Source organism: Aythya ferina (assembly GCF_964211825.1).
Source record: "Aythya ferina genome assembly, chromosome: 3".
Lineage (NCBI taxonomy): Eukaryota > Metazoa > Chordata > Aves > Anseriformes > Anatidae > Aythya > Aythya ferina.
The window spans coordinates 62955157-62976794 of NC_140298.1; positions in this window are offsets into that span (position 1 = coordinate 62955157).

The window sequence follows — 21638 nt, forward strand, 5'->3', positions numbered from 1 at the left end:
TCGCTCTCTATAGGTACCTCAAGGGAGGCTGTAGCGAGGTGGGGGTTGGCCTGTTCTCCCACGTGCCTGGTGACAGGACGAGGGGGAATGGGCTTAAGTTGTGCCAGGGGAGTTTTAGGTTAGATGTTAGGAAGAACTTCTTCACTGAAAGGGTTGTGAGGCACTGGAACAGGCTGCCCAGGGAAGTGGTGGAGTCACCATCCCTGGAAGTCTTCAAAAGACATTTAGATGTAGAGCTTAGGGAAATGGTTTAGTGGGGACTGTTAGCGTTAGGTCAGAGGTTGGACTCGATGATCTTGAGGTCTCTTCCAACCTAGAAAATTCTGTGATTCTGTGATTCTGTGAGGTCCAGGACCCGGCACTTGGCCTTGTTGAACTTCATGCAGTTGACCTCAGCCCATCGGTCCAGCCTATCCAGATCCTCCTGCAGAGCCTTCGTATCCTCAAGCAGATCGACACACGCACCTAACCTGGTGTCATCTGCGAACTTACTGAGGGTGCACTCGATGCCCTCGTCCAGATCATCGATGAAGATATTAAAGAGGACCGGCCCCAGCACCGAGCCCTGGGGGACGCCACTAGTGACTGGCCTCCAACTGGACTTGACTCCATTCACCACAACTCTTTGGGCCCGGCTATCCAGCCAGTTTCTAACCCAACGAAGTGTGCGCCAGTCCAAGCCAAGAGCAGCCAGTTTCTTGAGGAGAATGCTGTGGGAGATGGTGTCAAAAGCCTTGCTGAAGTCAAGGTAGACCACATCCACAGCCTTTCCCTCGTCCACCCAGCGCGTCACTTTGTCATAGAAGGAGATCAGGTTCGTCAAGCAGGACCTGCCTTTCATAAACCCATGCTGACTGGGCCTGATCGCCTGCTTGCCCTGCAAGTGCTGCGTGATGACTCTCAGGAGGATCTGCTCCATGAGCTTCCCTGGCACTGAGGTCAAACTGATAGGCCTGTAGTTTCCCGGGTCTGCCCTCCAGCCCTTCTTGTAGATGGGCGTCACATTTGCTAGCCGCCAGTCAACTGGGACCTCCCCCGATGGCCAGGACTGCTGATAAATGATGGACAGTGGCTTGGCCAGCTCCTCTGCCAGTTCTCTCAGTACCCTTGGGTGGATCCTATCCGGCCCCATCGACTTGTGCACATCCAAGTGCCGTAGCAGGTCACCAACCATTTCTTCGTGGATAGTGAGGGCCACATCCTGCTCCCCATCCCCTTCCACCAGCTCAGGGTACTGGGTATCCAGAGAACAACTGGTATTGCCGCTAAAGACTGAGGCAAAGAAGGCATTGAGCACCTCCGCCTTTTCCTCATCTCTTGTAACTAAGTTTCCCCCCGCATCCAGTAAAGGATGGAGATTCTCCTTAGTCCTCCTTTTTGTGTTGATGTATTTATAAAAACGTTTTTTGTTATCTTTAATGGCAGTAGCCGGATTGAGCTCCAGATGAGCTTTGGCCTTCCTAATTTTGTCCCTGCACAGCCTCGCTACATCCTTAAAGTCCTCCCTAGTGGCCTGCCCACTTTTCCAAAGATTATAAACCCTCTTTTTTCTCCTAAGATCAAGCCACAATTCTCTGTTGAGCCAGGCTGATCTTCTTCCCCACCAGCTTGTCTTTGGGCATGTGGGGACAGACCGACCGTTCCTGCGCCATTAAGATTTCCCTCTTGAAGAGTGCCCAGCCTTCCTGGACCCCTCTGCCCTTCAGAACCGCCTCCCAAGGGACTCCACCAACTAGTGTCCTGAGCAGCTCAAAGTCAGCCCTCTGGAAGTCCAATACAGCGGTTTTACTCGTCCCCTTCCTGGCCTCGCCAAGAATAGTGAACTCTACCATTTCGTGGTCACTCTGCCCAAGACAGCTCCCGACAATCACATCCTCCACCAGTCCTTCTCTGTTTGTGAAGAGAAGGTCTAGCGGAGCACCACCCCTGGTACGTTCACTAACCAGCTGCGTCAGGAGGCTATCTTCCACGCTCTCCAGAAACCTCCTAGACTGCTTTCTATGGGCTGTGTTGTGCTTCCAGGATATGTCAGGGAAGCTGAAGTCCCCCACGAGAACAAGCGCTGAAGATTTTGCAACTTCTGTCAGCTGCCTGTAGAATTCCTCATCCGTCTCCTCATCCTGGTTCGGCGGTCTATAGCAGACCCCGACCAGGACACTAGCCTTGTTGTCCCTGCCGATCCTAACCCAAAGGGACTTGACCTTGTCGTTCCCAGCCTCGAGTTCTACAACCTCGAAAGACTCTCTAATATAGAGAGCCACACCACCACCCCTTCTGTGCTGCCTGTCCCTTCTAAAGAGCTTATAGCCAGGCATTGCAGCACTCCAGTCATGAGACTGGTCCCACCACGTCTCCGTGATGGCAACCAAGTCATAGCCTGCCTGCCGCACGATGGCTTCCAGCTCCTCCTGTTTGTTACCCATGCTGTGTGCATTGGTGTAGATGCACTTCAGCTGGGCCATTGCCTCATCCTCCGGCCTTTCCATTGTTTCCCCTGGCACAGCCCCAACAATCCTAGCTTCAGCCCCATCCCCCTTCCTACCTAGTTTAAAGCCCTCTCAATGAGCCCTGCCAGCTCCTGGCCCAGGATCCTTTTTCCCCTAAAAGATAGGGACCCGTCTGTGGTCATCAGGCCAGGTGCTGAGTAAAGTGCCCCATGATCGAAAAACCCAAGATTTCTGCAATGGCACCAGCCCCGGAGCAATGTGTTTAACAGGTGGCCTTTCCGTGTCCTCTCTGTACCCCTCCTTGCCACCGTAGGGATGGATGAAAACACCACCTGCACTCCCGCTCCATCCACTAACTGACCCAGCCCCCTAAAGTCTCATTTGATAGCCTTCAGGCTTCTCTCTTCAATGTCGTCACTGCCCGCCTGAAATAGTGTACTACGTTGGTGTGTAGTCCACTTTCCTTGCCTGAGGAAGACCAGCCCTTTCTTGTGCTGAACCAAGCAGAGCAGCAATATAAATACAAGCTCTCTGTTCTCTAATTCTCTTCTCTTAAGTGAGAACATTTCATTTTCCAGAGTATTATGGTGTATGTTTATCTCTCCTTTTTACTTTTCTTTTTAAGAAATGAAGAGAAGGCTTATTCATCTAATGTCAGTATAAGGACTGAAACAGTTACTAAAGTTCAGAGAATACTGTCTTGCCAGAGAACCCATACATGATCAGGTCATTATTTATGTACATACTTCCAACTTCTTTTTCATGCATTTCTTTCCTGGTTTCCTTCGCAACAGCATTTAGAGAATCTTCTAAAGAGCCATTTCATAGTGGTTATGTGTGGGGACCCTCTTGTCTGCAACAGCCACATCCCCCACTGATAAGCCCTTGTTATGCTTTGCACTGTAATGCATGAAACACCTCAAAGCATATAGTCATAAACTGCTGGTTCAAGATTACAAAGTTTACAGTAGTGTGGAAACCCCTTTAAACCTAATCATTAGCTTAATATTCTTTTCTTGTTACATCATTAAAATAATTTTATTGTTAGACTCCTTTCTAAAATATTCAGTACACATTACATTTTATTTTCAAGTAGCAAAATACATACTCTTTTGTTACAGAAAGCAAATACATATCAGTAATTTTTTCTTGCAAGAAAGAGTTCTGTCTGTTCCAGTCTGTTCCCAATCAGTAACCTGATCTGCATCTACCGGAACAAATGACAATGCTTTGATTTGAGGTCAGCAGTTCAAGACTGTTCCACAAAAGCTATATTCTGCCTTGAGTGTTAGGCTGAGGAATAACAAATCTCCCTTTGTTTCTTCCTCACTGAAGAAATCCATTTCTCCAGAGCAAGACTCTATGTGTGTAAGTCTGTGGGCCTGATAATTCACCCCAGGGTACTCAGCAGGCTGATGTCATCACAAGACTTCTCTCAATTACTTTTCAACAGTCTTCAGAATCTAGAGAGGTCCCAGTTGACTGGAAGCTAGCAAATGTTGTTCCAATTTTCAAGAAGGGCAAACAAGAAGACCCTGGTAATTACAGGCCTGTCAGTCTCACTTCAGTGACTGGTAAAATTATGGAGAAAATTATTCTGGGAGTTATTGAAAAACACCTGAAGGACAATATGGTCATTGGTCATAGCCAACACAGGCTCATGAGAGGAAGATCCTGCTTAACAAAATTTACTTTTATGACAAGGTCACCCATCTAGTTGACCAAAGGAAGACAGTTGATGTAAACATTTTGGATATCAGTAAAACTTTCAATACTGTTTCTCACAGAATCTTTTTCAACAGAATGTCCAGCACACAGCTACCTAAAGAAATAATACAATAGGTGAACGATTGTCTGACGGGTTTTGCTCAGAGTATTCTAGTAAATGGGGTTACATTAGGTTGGCAGCCAGTGACTATTGGGGTTCCCCAGGGCTTCATTTTAGGGCCAGTTCTCTTTAATGCTTTCATAAATAACTTGGATGCAAAACTTCATAGAATCATAGAATGGCTTGTGTTGGAAGAGACATTAAAGGGCATCTAGTTCCAATCCCCCTGCCATGGGCATGGATGTCTTTCACTAGATGAGGTCGCCCAGGGCCTCGTCCAACCTGGTCTTGAACACCTCCAAGGATGGGGCATCCACAGCTTCTCTGGGCAACCTGTTCCAATGCCTTACCACCTTCTGAGTGAAGAATTTCTTCCTAATATCTAATCTAAATCTCCCTTCTTTTAGTTTGGGAGTTGAAGGTATACTGAGCAAGATTGTGGATGGTGTTAAATTGGGAGAAGCAACTGACTCCATTTAGGGTAGAGAGGCCTTGCAGAGAGATCTTGACAAATTAGAGGGCTAGGCAATCACCAACCATGTGAAACTGAACAAGAACACGCATCAGATTCTGGACCTGGGAAAGGACAACCTTAGCTATAAATACAGACTGGGGGATGAGAGTCTGGAGAGCAGCCCTGCATAAAAGGATCATGGGGGTTTTGGTCGATGGCAAGTTGAATATGAGTCAGAAGTGTGCCCTGGCAGCCAAAAGGGCCAACTGTACCCTGAGGTGCATCAGGCACAGCATTGCTAGCCAGTTGAGGGAAGGGATTGTCCTGCTCTGCTCTGTGTTGGTGTGCCTCACCTCAAGTGCTGTGTGCAGTTTTGGGTGCCACAATATAAGAGGAACATTAAACTATGAGAATGTCCAAAGGATGACTACAAAATTGGTGAAGAGTTCAGCCCAGAGAAAAGGAGACTTGAGGGGAGGCTTCATGGCAGCCTGCAGCTTCTTCACAAGAGGCATGGAGGGGCAGGTGCTGAGCTCTGTCTCTGGGGATAGTGACAGGACCCGAAGGAACAGTATGGAGCTGGGACAGGGAAGGGTCAGGCTGGGTGTTAGGGAAAGGTTCTTCACTGAGAGGGCGGTTTGGCACTGGAATAGGCTTCCCAGGGCAGTGGTCATGGCACTAAGCCTTCTGGAGTTCAAGAAGCATTTGGACAATGCTCTCAGACATGTGGTTTGATTTTTGAATGGCCCTGTGTGGAGCTAGGAATTGGACCCTTGTGGTTTCCTTCCAACTCAGGATATTCTATGATTCTGTGATTCTATGAAGAATCATTCCTCTTGATTGGCTGCCATGGTGCTCTTTCCTCAGCAAAGCTGATGGTTGTTTATAAAGCAGAAACAGAGGGATGAACTACTTATTTTTCCTACCTCTTGGCCATTGATAGGTCAGATGCTACCCACTCAGGTATTGACTGAAACTCTTACTAATAGGTGGTGCTCTGATGGGAGCATGTATCGTGTGATCACTCATTACTGTACTGTACTGTACTGTACTAGGGTTTGGATCTGCTGTTTATTTAATTTAAAGCATCTGAACTGAATTTTTGGACTCTTTGCTATGAGTATGCTAGAGATATGCAGTATTTGTGTATAAGGAATACATGAAAAAAATTCTTTAGCATGTTTTACAGAAAAGGCACTGCAGAAATGGGAACTTGGAGGTTTTCAGAGTTCTCAAAACCAGACTTAAAATACTCTCATGCAGGGATGCAATAGTTTAAACAGGCTTTATGGCAGTGTTTTCAAGAATTCATTTGGCACTTTACATGTGCAGTAAACATAATGTATAATGACATAAAGTCTTGTATGTAAAATAACAAGTTCAAGTCTGTTATAAACTGCTCAGACACTTTATTTCTTTAAATCTGTTAACAGATGCTGAACTGCATGGCAAAATATGGCCAACATAAATGTGACTTTTACAAATAAACTGAATATAATCAATGCTTTTCCAAGGGCTAAGAAATTCATTTAAATTGGCTAGGCTTTAAAAAGTAGGATCTTTGATTTTTTTTTTCAGTAAAATTGAAACACTGAGTTATTTTATGATCCCTACTCCAGTTATATGAGGTTTGCTCAATTCAAATTTCAGTGGGATTCTTTTGGAATTATAGATGACATCCGTATTAATACTGGAAGAGTTCATCATGATTAATGTCATTACAACAAGTGCTCAAGGGATTAATAGGGATTTGCTACTTGTTGCAAAGTGTTGAAGCCCTAGGGGCGCTGTCATCCAAGAACACTGGGGTGGTCTCATCTTGTCAGATCTTTTGGATTAGAGATATTAAATAAAAACATCTGTAAACTGCTACATTTACATTTTTCCTTTCTGTTATAAATGACATTGCTAACTCTACTGCACTTCTGGGGCCCATTTAATTTAGCAGTTGCCTCAGAAAGCACTTCATTAAAAACATTTATTGAATTAATTGTGATATTTCTAACACACCATGCATTATAAGATCGTCACCAGCTGTAAACTCTTCTCCCAGTTGCCTTGTACAGGCAAAACTGGAACATTTTATGTATCATTAAAGAGAAAATTCCAGTAGTTTTAATGCTCTGGTCTTGTCATGTAACACTCTGCAGACATGTGAAGAGTAAAGTTACTGCCATTTGATTTGTGCCTTCCTTCCAGTTAGCCTCTTATAAATGGGGATAAAATATCCAAGAACCAAATCACTCTTAATATTGCCTGGTTTTGACATTACAGCTGTGAGATAAGGGCTACTGAATTATGAAACTCACTGAAAAAAATGGCTGAGGTTTACAGGTAGCCACAACCATTATTTTGGCAAGCATTCAAAGTTATTTCCTTATGGGATAGGCAACTGTTTGAAAAGTGCCTAAACAAGAGAGACAAAATTCTGAGAAGAAATGTATAATTTATTTATTTATTTTAAACAGAAAAATGTACTCATTGTTATCTATGAATGAGGAACAGGGAATTAAGCTGTAGTTTTAAATCATTCCTACGTGATTTGGAAGGATTCCTCTTTGGAAAAGTACTGTCTTATTCTACCAGTTCCTTTTGTACAATTGTGAATGTAACATGGCTGCAAAGGATTTATTTTAATTTTATTTTTTATTTTTATTTTATTTTTATTTTTATTATTTTTATTTTTATTTTATTTTTATTTTTATTTTTATTTTTATTTTTATTTTTATTTTTATTTTTATTTTTATTTTTATTTTTATTTTTATTTTTATTTATCTTTATCTTTATCTTTATCTTTATCTTTTTTTTTTTTTAATTATTTTATTTATTTATTTATTTATTTATTTATTTTTAACCAGGACAATCCAGGTAAAAATGATTCCTTCATCTTTCTCTGTTTTGTATAGTCACACATAAATGAGTACCAAATGCCTAAATCTCTGAGTCTCGTCCAAGATTGTTTTGCTATCTAGTCTCTCTCTCTCTGTCCTTTTTTTTTTTTTTTTTTTTTTTTAAATATGAATCTCTCTGACACTTGAACAAATAAGTACCTGCAGAGAACAGTAAATGTTACAGGTGTTAACTTCAATGGAATTAATAATTGCTTAGACACTTTTCTCTGTTGTCACTGAAGAGAGAGAGAATCTAGAAAACTTTCTTAAGTTACAGACTTAGAGGTGGAATTCAGCTACCTAAGAATAGGTAATTCTGGACACTTCAGAAGCACTAGGATATACGACATGCGCAGCTGGAGATCACACAGGATTTTCTAAGACATTTAGCTGTCCATTCTTTACCACTTTAAATTTTAGACACCTACACTGTGATGGCATGAATCCTGCCCTGTCATAATATAAACTGTATGATATATATATATATTATCACTAGAAGAACTTTTAAACAGTTCTCTCATTGCAAACCTTTGTTTATGTCCTACTTCAAGAATTGCTTCAATGACTAATTCAGCTCAAGAATATTTCCCAAGTCCTGTGTTTATTCATGAGCAACCTTGTTAAGACTTTGAAATAGTGCTATTCCATTAAAAAAAAAAAAAAAAAAAAAAAAAAAAAAAAAAAAAAAGCTTGGTATTAAAAATGAACACAAAGATCTTCAAGGGATAAAATTCTTAAGTCTGAATGGGATAACATGAATATGAATACCTAACCATATGAAAATGGCCTTTCTTCACTCAGAGGGTGGTGAGACACAAGAACAGGTTGCCCAGAGTAATGTGAATGCACCATCCCTGGAGATGTTCAGTGCCAGGATGGATGGGGACTTAGCCAACCTGATCTAATGGGTGGCATCCCTGTTTATGGCAGGGGGATTAGAACTAAATGATCTTTAAGGTCCCTTCTAACCCAAGCCATTCTATGATTCTGAACAGTCTGGGTCAAAATATAGCCTTTTGAATTGTTCTGCACTACCAGGAAAAAGGACTTAATTAAAATTAATGTGGCTTTCCTGTGCTTTCTTTTTATTATTATTATTTTTTTTTTTCCCCTCTGTTTGTCTAGGTGTAGCCATTCCATGATCTTTCTCAAGTTTTACATTTCTAAGTGTAAAGCTGTAGTAAAAGGCACTGGTGCCACTTCTAGCATATGAAAATATGGAAATAGCATCCAATTTTATTGTCCAATAGATCCTAATGTAATATTATTGTTTATATAGCAGCCCCGTGCAGGACAGATGCGTTGAATGGTAAATCTAGGTGCCTGAACTGATCATTCTTCTTATGAAACTACACTTGAGATGACACAATAAATCTTCTCTCAGCCCTGGGAGCCAAGAAATGAGAATTATGACATATGAAGAACAAATATGGCCTTTACAGAGTAGTAAATGCACCATAAATTATATGGCTTTTAGTAAGAAGTTGTATAAGGCTATAAACAGTACTTTATCCTACAGGTATGAGTGATGCCTGGCATTTTGTTACTTCACTATCTGTGTGTAAATAAAAAAAGTTATTTGCAAAATCAGATTTTCAATCTGTGTTGCTGGATTCTAAACAGCACAAGAGCACTTGCAATGAATTCAATTTAAAAATAAAGAAACATGCACAAACCAACCCATCTTATTCATGGCCTGATCAGTGCAGGGATTTAATTAGTGTATGAGTTAACATATGAGTTGGAAGGGTGCATCAAATCACACATTTGGATAAGAGAGGTCTTACAGTTCATGGAAGGAAGGGGGAGAAACTTCTAGCTTTGAAACATAAGAAGAGCTATTTTGGGGAACTGAAGAAGAGAGTTCAGAATCAATCCAGGAAAATATTCATGGTCTCAGATTAATTCAGTTTTCAGGGGATAAACTGCATCCAGTTCTGGAGCCCTCAGCTCCAGGAGGATGTCGTCCTCTTAGAGTAGGTCCAGAAGAAGGCCACAAAGATGAACAGAGGGCTGGAGCACCTCTCCTATGAAGAAAGAAGACTAAGAGACCTGGGGCTGTTAAGCATAAAGGAGGGAAGGCACAAGGGAGACCTCATTCCAACCTTTCAGTACTTAAAAGAGGCTTATAAAAATGGGGAACAACTTTTTGCTTGGACAGATAGTGATAGGAAAAAGGGGAATGGTTTTAAACTAAAACAGGAGAGATTTAAATTAGATGTTAGGAGGAAATTCTACACTCAGAGGGTGGTGAGGCATTGGAACAGGTTGCCCAGAGAGACTGTGAATGCACCATCCCTGGAGGTGTTCAAGACCAGGTTGGATAAGGCCCTGGGCAACCTGACCTAGTGGGTGGCATCCCTGCCCATGGCGGGGGGTTTGGAATGAGATGGTCTTTACAGTCTCTTCCAACCCAAGCCATTGTATGATTATGTGATTCTCTGGACTTGAATAGTAGTTAGTACCTCTGCCAAAGGAAATTGTGGAAGAAGGGAACAATATAAGAAAAAGTGAAGAAAGAAAGAGTTTTCAGTGGCCAGAAAAGATTATTCAAGTCCTGATTGTGCGAACTTATGACAAATATCACAGTTTTAGTGCTGACGCACTGCAACACTTAGCTTCTGTTATATGAACAATATTCCATCATCAACAAACAGAAAGGCCACGTTAAATATTTGTGTAGATCCTTCATCCTCCCATCCCCCTCAAATTACAAAAGGTGTTACTGTAACTACTATGCATGCAACTAATTTATCAACTGGCTAGGTACTGACAGAATCATAGAATCATAGAATATCCCAAGTTGGAAGGGACCCATAAGGATCATCAAGTCCACCTTCTGGCACCACACAGATCTACCCAAAAATTCAGACCATGTGACTAAGTGCACAGTCCAAATGCTTCTTAAACTCCAAGAGGCTTGGTACAGTGACTTCTTATAGTACAGTGCTAAGAATCTATATATTTAAGTTTTTCTTATAAATTCATGGGTATTCAGTTGATAAAGGCAATATTTTCATTCCTTCATCACATTACAGTTTTGTGAGTTTTCCCTCTTCTCTTCTCTTCTCTTCTCTTCTCTTCTCTTCTCTTCTCTTCTCTTCTCTTCTCTTCTCTTCTCTTCTCTTCTCTTCTCTTCTCTTCTCTTCTCTTCTCTTCTCTTCTCTTCTCTTCTCTTCTCTTCTCTTCTCTTCTCTTCTCTTCTCTTCTCTTCTCTTCTCTTCTCTTCTCTTCTCTTCTCTTCTCTTCTTTTCTTTTCTTTTCTTTTCTTTTCTTTTCTTTTCTTTTCTTTTCTTTTCTTTTCTTTTCTTTTCTTTTCTTTTCTTTTCTTTTCTTTTCTTTTCTTTTCTTTTCTTTTCTTTTCTTTTCTTTTCTTTTCTTTTCTTTTCTTTTCTTTTCTTTTCTTTTCTTTCTTTTCTTTCTTTTCCTTTCTTTTCCTTTCTTTTCTTTTCTTTTCTTTTCTTTTCTTTTCTTTTCTTTTCTTTTCTTTTCTTTTCTTTTCTTTTCTTTTCTTTTCTTTTCTTTTCTTTTCTTTTCTTTTCTTTTCTTTTCTTTTCTTTTCTTTTCTTTTCTTTTCTTTTCTTTTCTTTTCTTTTCTTTTCTTTTTTTCTTTTCTTTTCTTTTCTTTTCTTTTTTCTTTTCTTTTCTTTTCTTTTCTTTTCTTTTCTTTTCTTTTCTTTTCTTTTCTTTTCTTTTCTTTTCTTTTCTTTTCTTTTCTTTTCTTTTCTTTTCTTTTCTTTTCTTTTCTTTTCTTTTCTTTTCTTTTCTTTTCTTTTCTTTTCTTTTCTTTTCTTTTCTTTTCTTTTCTTTTCTTTTCTTTTCTTTTCTTTTCTTTTCTTTTCTTTTCTTTTCTTTTCTTTTCTTTTCTTTTCTTTTCTTTTCTTTTCTTTTCTTTTCTTTTCTTTTCTTTTCTTTTCTTTTTCTTTTCTTTTCTTTTCTTTTCTTTTCTTTTCTTTTCTTTTCTTTTCTTTTCTTTTCTTTTCTTTTCTTTTCTTTTCTTTTCTTTTCTTTTCTTTTCTTTTCTTTTCTTTTCTTTTCTTTTCTTTTCTTTTCTTTTCAAGTAGTGTGTTACTGCCATTATACTGATAAGCATGACACCCATACCTATGGATGCAGAGCCTGGAGGCAAGTTCACATTCAGTAACTGGAATAACTGGAATATGGGAGAGAGTAGTTTGCAAGTTACATATGAATAAATAGCCCCCTTTGTGATTGTTAAACTTAGCGATACAAAGAAGAGGAAGAAGCTACACAGGCTGAAAATGTGTATTTCTAAATAAGAAATCTTATGTTTTAGTGGATGGTCATCTTGTTAGCACAAATACAATCTTTGGAAGATAACTTGTTAGTGACTAGATATTTTTCCTCTCCTGAAATAGGTGTTGGCCGTTTCTCTAGTTTCTTTTGCAGACTCAGTCCCAAAGCAAACCAGAATCACACTGACAGCAGAACGATTAATCCAGTTAAATGTTTAGTGATTCTGAGAGTGAATATGTTCACATCAGTTGTGCAAATTTTGTTTGTGGAGATAGATCACAATATGCTTATTGAGCTATTAGGACTTGCTCCAAGCTCATATTGGTTCAAGATGGTAGTGAACTGGGGGACTTCGGTCTAATAAAAGAGCATTGAACACAGGAGGACCAGCAAAGGAAGACGAAGAACAGCAGAAGAGAAGATAGTGAATGGCCTAAACACTCAGGCTGGAGAGGGGAACAGGAAAAGAACTGAAGCAGAAAATTAAACGGTCTGATACTGACTTTGAATAATGGCTATAGATCACCCTGAATCTTACTGCGCTAGTAAGATATGTGCATCTTACTGCACACATATTAACACTCCCCAGCTGCGATCAGTTTTGTTAAGGTGCAAGGCACTTTCTGTCTCTTTTTCCCTCTTTCCTTATATGAATATCCATCCCTAATAAGGATGGATAAGGATATCCATCCCTTAATAAGGAAGGTCTAACTACTTAAAAGACTGTTCCATAGTAAAAATCTCCGAAATCTTTTGGAAAATTTGGGTATTTCCTTCTCCTTTCATTAACTCCTTCTGAAAAGTTGGTCCTCCTGTGAGCCCTTCACTCATCAGAATCTAATTATTATTGCCATCCTTTTAGGTTTGGCTGCCTGGGTCTAGCTATCAGACGTAGCCTCATGGGAAATCAGACTTGCTGAGATATTTCTTAGCACTGCCAGTTACCTCTCTGGTGGGAGTCACTTTTTTTTGCTTTCATTAACTCTTTTTCTGTTTTCCTGTTGACCACTCTTTAAAACCCACAATCATTGTATTCCCACTGTGAGATCATTGTATTCCCAAAGCAAAACACCTAAGCCATGGATTTTGAATTGTAAAAATTATAGCTGGAAGAGATCAATTAGGTTATCCTGCTAGTATTGCAAGATTATATCCCACACTGTAGTTTTCTACTGTTTTGTTCAGTCTGATTTTAAAAGCCTTAAGGGATAGGGTTTCTGCACTTTCTCTAGCAAATTTTTCAACAGTTTAATATAGCTTACTGTCAATAGGATGATTTATTGTTTTCTTTTTCATCTACATATTCTTCTGCATAATGCATTTCCATGACCCTTAAGTTACATACTTTTGAAAATATTTGAAATCAAATATTTTTCCTTGATGAACATTATATGGGGTTTGATGTTCAGCATAAATAATAGATGTCCACTATGGAACACATAAAGCATTCAGTCTTTTTCTGTTCTTTTGTTCTTTCAAACATGTACCTATTGATAAAATATGAAAAATTCCTTAAAAACAATTTCCTACTTAAACAACCCTTTGGAAAAAATAATAATAATAAAAAAGCATGGAATCTTGAATCCACATCTAAGTATAATATTTATGGGTAAAATGATCTTTCCTAGAGAAAAGAAGCTCACTATATCCAATTATTTCTTTGTCTATTTTTCTAGCCACTTATTGGTTGCAGTGTCCCCAATCTGTCCAAAGTCACTGCTTATGTTTCTTTTGACAACCTGTAAGTTTGAGAATGTTTTTACCCTTTTCTGGTATTCTTATTGACATGTACTAATTTAAACTACTTGTTGTGCTGCTTCCAGACCTGGTCAATGAAATCCTGCCCAAAGCCCATAATGTTCTTCCAGATTTTATTTGAATTCCCTTACTGGAAGAGTCTCTTCCAATACTCTTACTCTTTCACTTTCTTTCTTTGTCACTGTGCACACATGGAAAAAAGAAAATAATTTTAAAACATCTAGTTCTCCTTGCTTAAACAGGTTTTTACTTATTTTTTCTCTGTAGGTTTGCTTGCATTGCACAGTTTCATACTTACAACTTGATGCATTTAATGTACACAGGCACTGAAGTGTTTATACATGCATTAGTAGGGCACCAACACAACAAAAAGTGAATAGAAGAAGCTGAAGAGAATTTATTGAGGAAAACAAGTAGTGGAAACTATTCAGAAAAGTCTTCTGAATTTAATAGGATGTTTTCAGGAAGTGAAAAAACGAAATGCTTCATTTTGCATGTACTTATGTTTACAATAGAAAAATGATGGTCTTTTGACACCTGATTATAGTTTAAAGCCATAAAATGGATGATTCCCATCTGCTTTACAGGTATATCAAAAACAAAAGTAGGCTGCAACTTAGTAAATCAATCTAACCATTCAGAACTTTCATATGCTCAGGTGAAAAGAGTTTGAATTAAAGATGCTTAAGAGCTTGTTTTGATAAAATATACATATATATTTAACTTTTCTCAAAACACTAAAAGTCAAACAAAACCAAAAACGAAAGGAAAGCATTGTTTGTTCTTGTTTTCTAGGTAACAATATTTGCCACAAAAATATTTTTCTTCAGAGAAATATGCACAGTTTTAATTAACAACACTTTCAGCCATACCTGAGCCAGATACCTGCCTATCCAGAGGAATTAGAAGAAACGTTGTACTGCACTTCATGCCATGTTAACACTGTTAGAGTTTATGTTACTTAAGTATTTTTCTCAGAAATGTTATCTTTTATTTTATTATATTTTATTATATTTTATTTTATTATATTTTATTTTATTTTATTTTATTTTATTTTATTTTATTTTATTTTATTTTATTTTATTTTACTTTATTTTATTTTATTTTATTTTTTTTATTATTATTATTTTTTCCAATGGCAAGGACCTGGAAAGTATTCAAATGAGGATGGCTTCAGAGGAAGCCTTCCTTTGTCATTTGTCACTGCCAAAATTCATCAGTAATATGAATCACAGAATCACAGAATTTCTAGGTTGGAAGAGACCTCAAGATCATCGAGTCCAACCTTTGACCTAACGCTAACAGTCCCCACTAAACCATATCCCTAAGCTCTACATCTAAACGTCTTTTGAAGACTTCCAGGGATGGTGACTCCACCACTTCCCTGGGCAGCCTGTTCCAATGCCTCACAACCCTTTCAGTAAAGAAGTTCTTCCTAACATCTAACCTAAAACTCCCCTGGCTCAATTTAAGCCCATTCCCCCTCATCCTGTCACCAGGCACGTGGGAGAACAAACCAACCCCCACCTAGCTACAGTCTCCCTTGAGGTACCTATAGAGAGCGATAAGGTCGCCCCTGAGCCTCCTCTTCTCCAGGCTGAACAAGCCCAGCTCCCTCAGCCGCTCCTCGTAGGACTTGTTCTCCAGGCCCCTCACCAGCTTCGTTGCCCTTCTCTGAACCCGCTCAAGCACCTCGATGTTCTTCTTGTAGCGAGGGGCCCAAAACTGAACACAGTACTCGAGGTGCGGCCTCACCAGAGCTGAGTACAGAGGGACGATCACCTCCCTAGCCCTGCTGGCCACACTGTTTCTGATACAAGCCAGGATGCCGTTGGCCTTCTTGGCCACCTGAGCACACTGCTGGCTCATATTCAGCTGACTATCCACCATCACTCCCAGGTCCTTCTCTGCCTGGCAGCTCTCCAACCATTCCTCTCCCAGCCTGAAGCTCTGCTTGGGGTTATTGCGCCCCAGGTGCAGGACCCGGCACTTGGCCTTGTTGAACTTCATGCAGTTGACCTCAGCCCATTGGTGCAGCCTATCCAGATCCTCCTGCAGAGCTTTCCTACCCTCAAGCAGATTGACACATGCGCATAGCTTGGTGTCATCTGCAAACTTACTGAGGGTGCACTTGATGTCCTCGTCCAGATCATCGATGAAGATATTAAAGAGGACCGGCCCCAGCACCGAGCCCTGGGGGACGCCACTAGTGACTGGCCTCCAACTGGACTTGACTCCATTCACCACGACTCTTTGGGCCCGGCTATCCAGCCAGTTTCTAACCCAACGAAGCGTGCGCCAGTCCAAGCCAAGAGCAGCCAGTTTCTTGAGGAGAATGCTGTGGGAGATGGTGCCAAAAGCCTTGCTGAAGTCAAGGTAGACCACATCCACAGCCTTTCCCTCGTCCACCCAGCGCGTCACTTTGTCATAGAAGGAGATCAGGTTCGTCAAGCAGGACCTGCCTTTCATAAACCCATGCTGACTGGGCCTGATCGCCTGCTTGCCCTGCAAGTGCTGTGTGATGACTCTCAGGAGGATCTGCTCCATGAGCTTCCCTGGCACTGAGGTCAAACTGACAGGCCTGTAGTTTCCCGGGTCTGCCCTCCAGCCCTTCTTGTAGATGGGCGTCACATTTGCTAGCCGCCAGTCAACTGGGACCTCCCCCGATCGCCAGGACTGCTGATAAATGATGGACAGTGGCTTGGCCAGCTCCTCTGCCAGTTCTCTCAGTACCCTTGGGTGGATCCCATCCGGCCCCATCGACTTGTGCACATCCAAGTGCCGTAGCAGGTCACCAACCATTTCTTCGTGGATAGTGAGGGCCACATCCTGCTCCCCATCCCCTTCCACCAGCTCAGGGTACTGGGTATCCAGAGAACAACTGGTATTGCCGCTAAAGACTGAGGCAAAGAAGGCATTGAGAAGGCATATGGTACCATGAGAGGGAAATGCTGAAAGACTAAGGAAAAAAAAATAGTGGAACTTTTAAGCATGATATTGAAATGAGGTTTGGAGCAATGCCCCTAAAGAAAACCAGTGCTTACTTTGTTAGTTGCTGTGAAGCAAGGAAATGTAGACATGGAGGCATCATTTATCTTCTTTTTGCCCACAGGGGCTCCTTTCATTAGCCTGCTTGACTTTTAAAATTTCCAACTTGCTTGATAAAATTGCAGACTTGTAACCATTTCACTCAGCTGAAGAATAGGTTAGTAGGAGCTCCTTTCCACACTCTTCCCTGACCTATGGAACAGAGAGATTGCTGTTTTTTGATTCCCTCCTGCTCCTTCTTAGAGCAAGGACAGGATTCTCACTCTTTGGAAGGAATTGGCAAAAGAAGGGTGGAGAGGAAAGAAAAGGAAAGGAAAAGAGAAAGGGGCAGAGAGGGAGTTAAATTATTACAATTTTCTCAGAGGCATAAAGGATAGTTAGCTATGCAACTGCCCTCCTCCTTTTCTTTTTCAACAGCTCTGTCGTAACAGCAAAATCTAATCGAGTCTTTGAATTAATTCAGTTTCTGTAATTTAACATGCCTCATTGACTTGTGCCTATGGGATTTCCACATGGTCTCTCATCCAAGTGCTAAGCAGGCCCTGGAGTACTTAACTTCAAAACAGGATCAGGTACATTCAGATTATATGACTAAATCTCCTAGAGTCCTATGTTTTTTTCTTTTAAAATCAGTTCTGTAAAAGGCAGGGTTATGGTATCATGACAACAAAGTCTCCAGCTGCAGAATAGAGTTCTTGCAAGAACCCTGAAAAATATCATGCTTCATAGTAGATAGGTTAAGCATTAACGTAACATGGAAAGATAGTTGATTATATGTTATTTTCACAGAATCACAGAATCACAGAATTGTCTAGGTTGGACGAGACCTCAAGATCATCGAGTCCAACCTCTGACCTAACACTAACAAGTCCTCCACTAAACCATATCACTAAGTTCAACATCTAAATGTCTTTTAAAGACCTCTAGGGATGGTGACTCCACCACTTCCCTGGGTAGCCCATTCCAATGCCTCACAACCCTCTCAGTAAAGAAGTTCTTCCTAATATGCAACCTAAAACACCCCTGGTGCAACTTTAGCTTTTTCCCCTCATCCTGTCACCAGGCATGTGGGACCAACCCCCACCTCTCTACAGCCTCCTTTAATGTACTTATAAAGAGTGATAAGGTCACCCCTGAGCCTCCTTTTCTCTAGGCTGAACAAACCTAGCTCCCTTTTCCTTACATCATAAACTGTGAACTTGAGGAAGTAAAAGAAAATGAAATATCCAATGCCACACCAAGAATCAGTGTTAGAGTCAGGGTCAGAACTCAGGACATCTTCACCACCAAGGCCATAGCTCAAGCCACTCTAGGCGAAGTAGAGATTTTCTAATTCCTGCACTGTAGAACTGCTTGAGATCCTTCTTTGTATTATTAGAGGGCATGAAACATACTGATAAATGACCAATGTTTTAAGGAGAGATATGAGATTATGATATTTTGGTCCAGACACATTAAGGAGTGTGAAAACCCTAGAGGTGTTGAACACCTTCAGTCACTACAGAAGTAATATGAGGTATGGGATATCATTATTATTATACATCATTAAATCCATTCTGTGTTCCTCTGGACTTTGCACCAAACACAGTATTTATAGTGAAATAAAATTTGATTTGACACCTGAAAAATTTAAAGGCGCAAGTAGCAGAAAAGCTTTCAACTTATGCCTCTGACTCTCCTGAATAATTTTGTATTACCGTGTTATCAGTGGTGAACTAAATAATTAGGTTCAATAACAAGCAGAAAGACCAATTGCTCCCTCCTTTCAGTGCTAAGCTAATGCATTCTGGGCAGCTGGGTGGAGGGGTGGCATATTCAGACATACCCCCTTAAGTTATCTTTCAGCAGAACAGTAAAAACATGCAAATTACTAAATAACTTCAGTGCTGCTTGACAACTTATATTATGAAATTCATGATGAAACTACAGTATATTTTTCCAATAGCAGGGGAAGAACAAATGAAGGCAAAATATTTTAAAAAAGCAGGAAAAAAAAAGCATAGGGAAGACGACTGCATCTTTTTATCAATGGTGAGGATACTTGATAGACAGACAAACAATTCAATTTCAGTGTTGGTGTTTTTCAGAATGTATACAGCAAGTTTTTAAAGGCATTAGGCTTCATTTATTCAATTGTAATGTGTGAATCATTAGCTGCTGGTCTTTCTAAAAAGTTGTTGTAAAACAATCAGAAACTAATTCCTGCATTGCAACAAAAGCTGAGGTAATGTAATCAAAACTGGAAGTCTGTATCTTTCCACAGCAGATTGAGAAAACTTTTGTGGTTCAGATTTGTGAGACAGTTGCTTTGGTAACAGAGCCCTGGGGATTTAATTCTTATTTTCCAAGTATTTTCTTTTTGGAATCTCTGTCCTTTAGGCAGGTAATAGACACTCGTCTGTGAACTCCTTTTAGAGGTTCTTTTCTTCAATAAGCACAATTCAGTCACCTTCCAGTTACATTCCATGGAAACTTCACATTTGGAGTGTTGTAACTCTTTAAACTGTTCTCCTCAGGCCTCATATCCAAAGCCCGTGGCAATCAATGGAAGTCTTTCCACTTATTTGAATAACTATTGAACTGGATTCTTTTTTTTTTTTTTTTTTTTTTTTTTTTTTTTTTATTACTATTTTTAAATCTTGCTAGTGTTTTTTAATTTGTAATATACATTTTGAGGTTTTATTTTTTTTCCTTTTTTTTTTTTTTTTTTTCTTTCATTTTTGTTTTCCTTTGTTTGTCATTGCCTTTCTCCTCTCCCCCCCTCTCCCCTCCCTCCACTTCCCCCTTTATTTTAAAACCATAGACATCATCTTCCAGTTATTAACTCAGTCAGGCTTTTCTCAATTTTCCAGCAAAAGTTTTAAAGAAATCTGTTCTCAGAAGGAATAAACATAGTTCATCACTAGTGGAATGAAATTAACTCAATAACACCTGTGTCAATACATACTTATTCTTCCAGAGCTTTTGTTTAACTCTCATGCTTGATCTTTTCCTGCTTGAGCTCATCCTTTTGTATTGAATACATAAGACTTTTAATATCTAAATTAAATGTTTCTCATGCTCTTTGAAACAATTGATGTATTCTTTTACTTTTTTTTTTTTTTTTTTTTCCTCTCTCTCTCTTTAGTATGCTTATTAACTAGCATTTTTTATTTATACTTGGGGTGAAGGTGCTGTTTATAGTTTTGTTTCAACAAGACATCTTCTTGATATGAGACTTCCTATTTTTGAGACTTTATCTACCAGGCTTTAGATAGCATAGAGGCATGGAAACTTTTACTCACTTTCACTTGTCATGTAATCTCATTTCATATTATACATTTACAACATTTTCTACACTTCGGCACTGCCTATTATGCTAAAGTGCTATGTTTGTAATCCTGTTAGCAATGTCTCTTCAAAAGAAAAAAAAATATTTTTTTTTTGCATGAAGAAAGTTTGACTCTTGCTCAACCAACTGCAGGTGTCACAGAGAGAGAAACTCTATAGATGACTGGTAGGATTTGTATGTTTTGAGGATATTTTTAGTCTTTCGAAGGACTCTAAGTGAATTACTATTGATACAAATCATCTCTATGTTTATATTACTAAAGTCCATATTTAAAGAATGTTGTCAAATCTGTAGAAAGAATGGTACCAAGGGAAATGGACAATTCTTTGTGGAAGAGTTTGAAATGAGAGACAGCTGCTCAAGATGCGGGGCAGATAACCATGGCTAGTATAGATGGTAAGTGCTGAGGGTTATCAGTATCAAATTGCAAAATCAATATCCTCTTACACCAGCTTCTTGGGAATGACACCAAGTGGTGCTTGATTTCTTAGCATCGTTTAAATATCACTGAGCTGAAATGCCATGGGAGGCACATGATAGATACAGACTATAGTGCACAGAGGCAGAGCTTGTGTTTGGTTACCATGGTGACAGCAATAGAGCTATCTGTCTGCAGGCAAAGAGAGTGGTAAAGACAAAAAGAAGTGGGAGACCTGAAGCAAAAAAAGGTTGGATAAGGCTACTCAAGGCCATCTGACATGTACATAGTCAAAATACATATTTGTTTAGGGAAACAGGCAGCAGGAGACAGCAGAGGATTCGTTGCTGCTTTCTTTGATTTGCCAAATTCATATGGCAGCTACTTGAGCTGATGTGAAGTGCTGAAGAGTTGGGAGAATTAGCAGTCTTTCAGCTCTGTACATTCTTCCACCCCCCACACCTCCTTCAACATCCCAGAAATAGTACTAGCAATCCTGTCTTTCCAAGGTTTTTTCCTGGCTCTGTGTCCCAGTTCTGCCAATTATCAGGGCAAGAACAACTCATTCAGCCTTTTCTAGGCATTAAGCACAGTAAAATTTGAGAAGTCTTTATCCGCTTCTGATGCTGTGTGTTTCCTTTAAGAGACTAAATACCAAATAGAAGACAATTCGAATTTGAAGTCAGGAGTGAAACTGGGATGAACTCAATAAGGGAGCTGGGATAGAGAATAAATAAGTGGAAAATCAATGGAAAATTGAGAGAGGTTTGTCAAGAAGTCTATAATGCTAATCAAAGCACAAAAGCCAAATCTTTGATGATGGTTTGCTAATTATTTTTTGTAAGCATGTAGCTAACATCTGATTTGCACAAATGTTGAGCAGTCCATGCAAGAATGATACCAAAGGGGTTATGTGCAGAGTTTATATAGTTCAAGACTTTTATAGTTAAATCTTTACAAAAATAATTTCTTCAGATTCAAATTGGTCACTTCAAATTTATTGATACTGTGGACTTCTATTTTTCTAAACCTTAGTATCTCAGCTGAGAATAGAGAAAATGTTTCAAAAGGGTGCTGTAAAAATGAATGCGTGATAGAGATGAGTTACACAGAAAAGCCCATGAGGAAATTAATAATTCTATCTTCCAAGCAATGTTGTAATTGTATTCTATAAATAAGACCCAGAGCTACACAGTGAAGGACAAG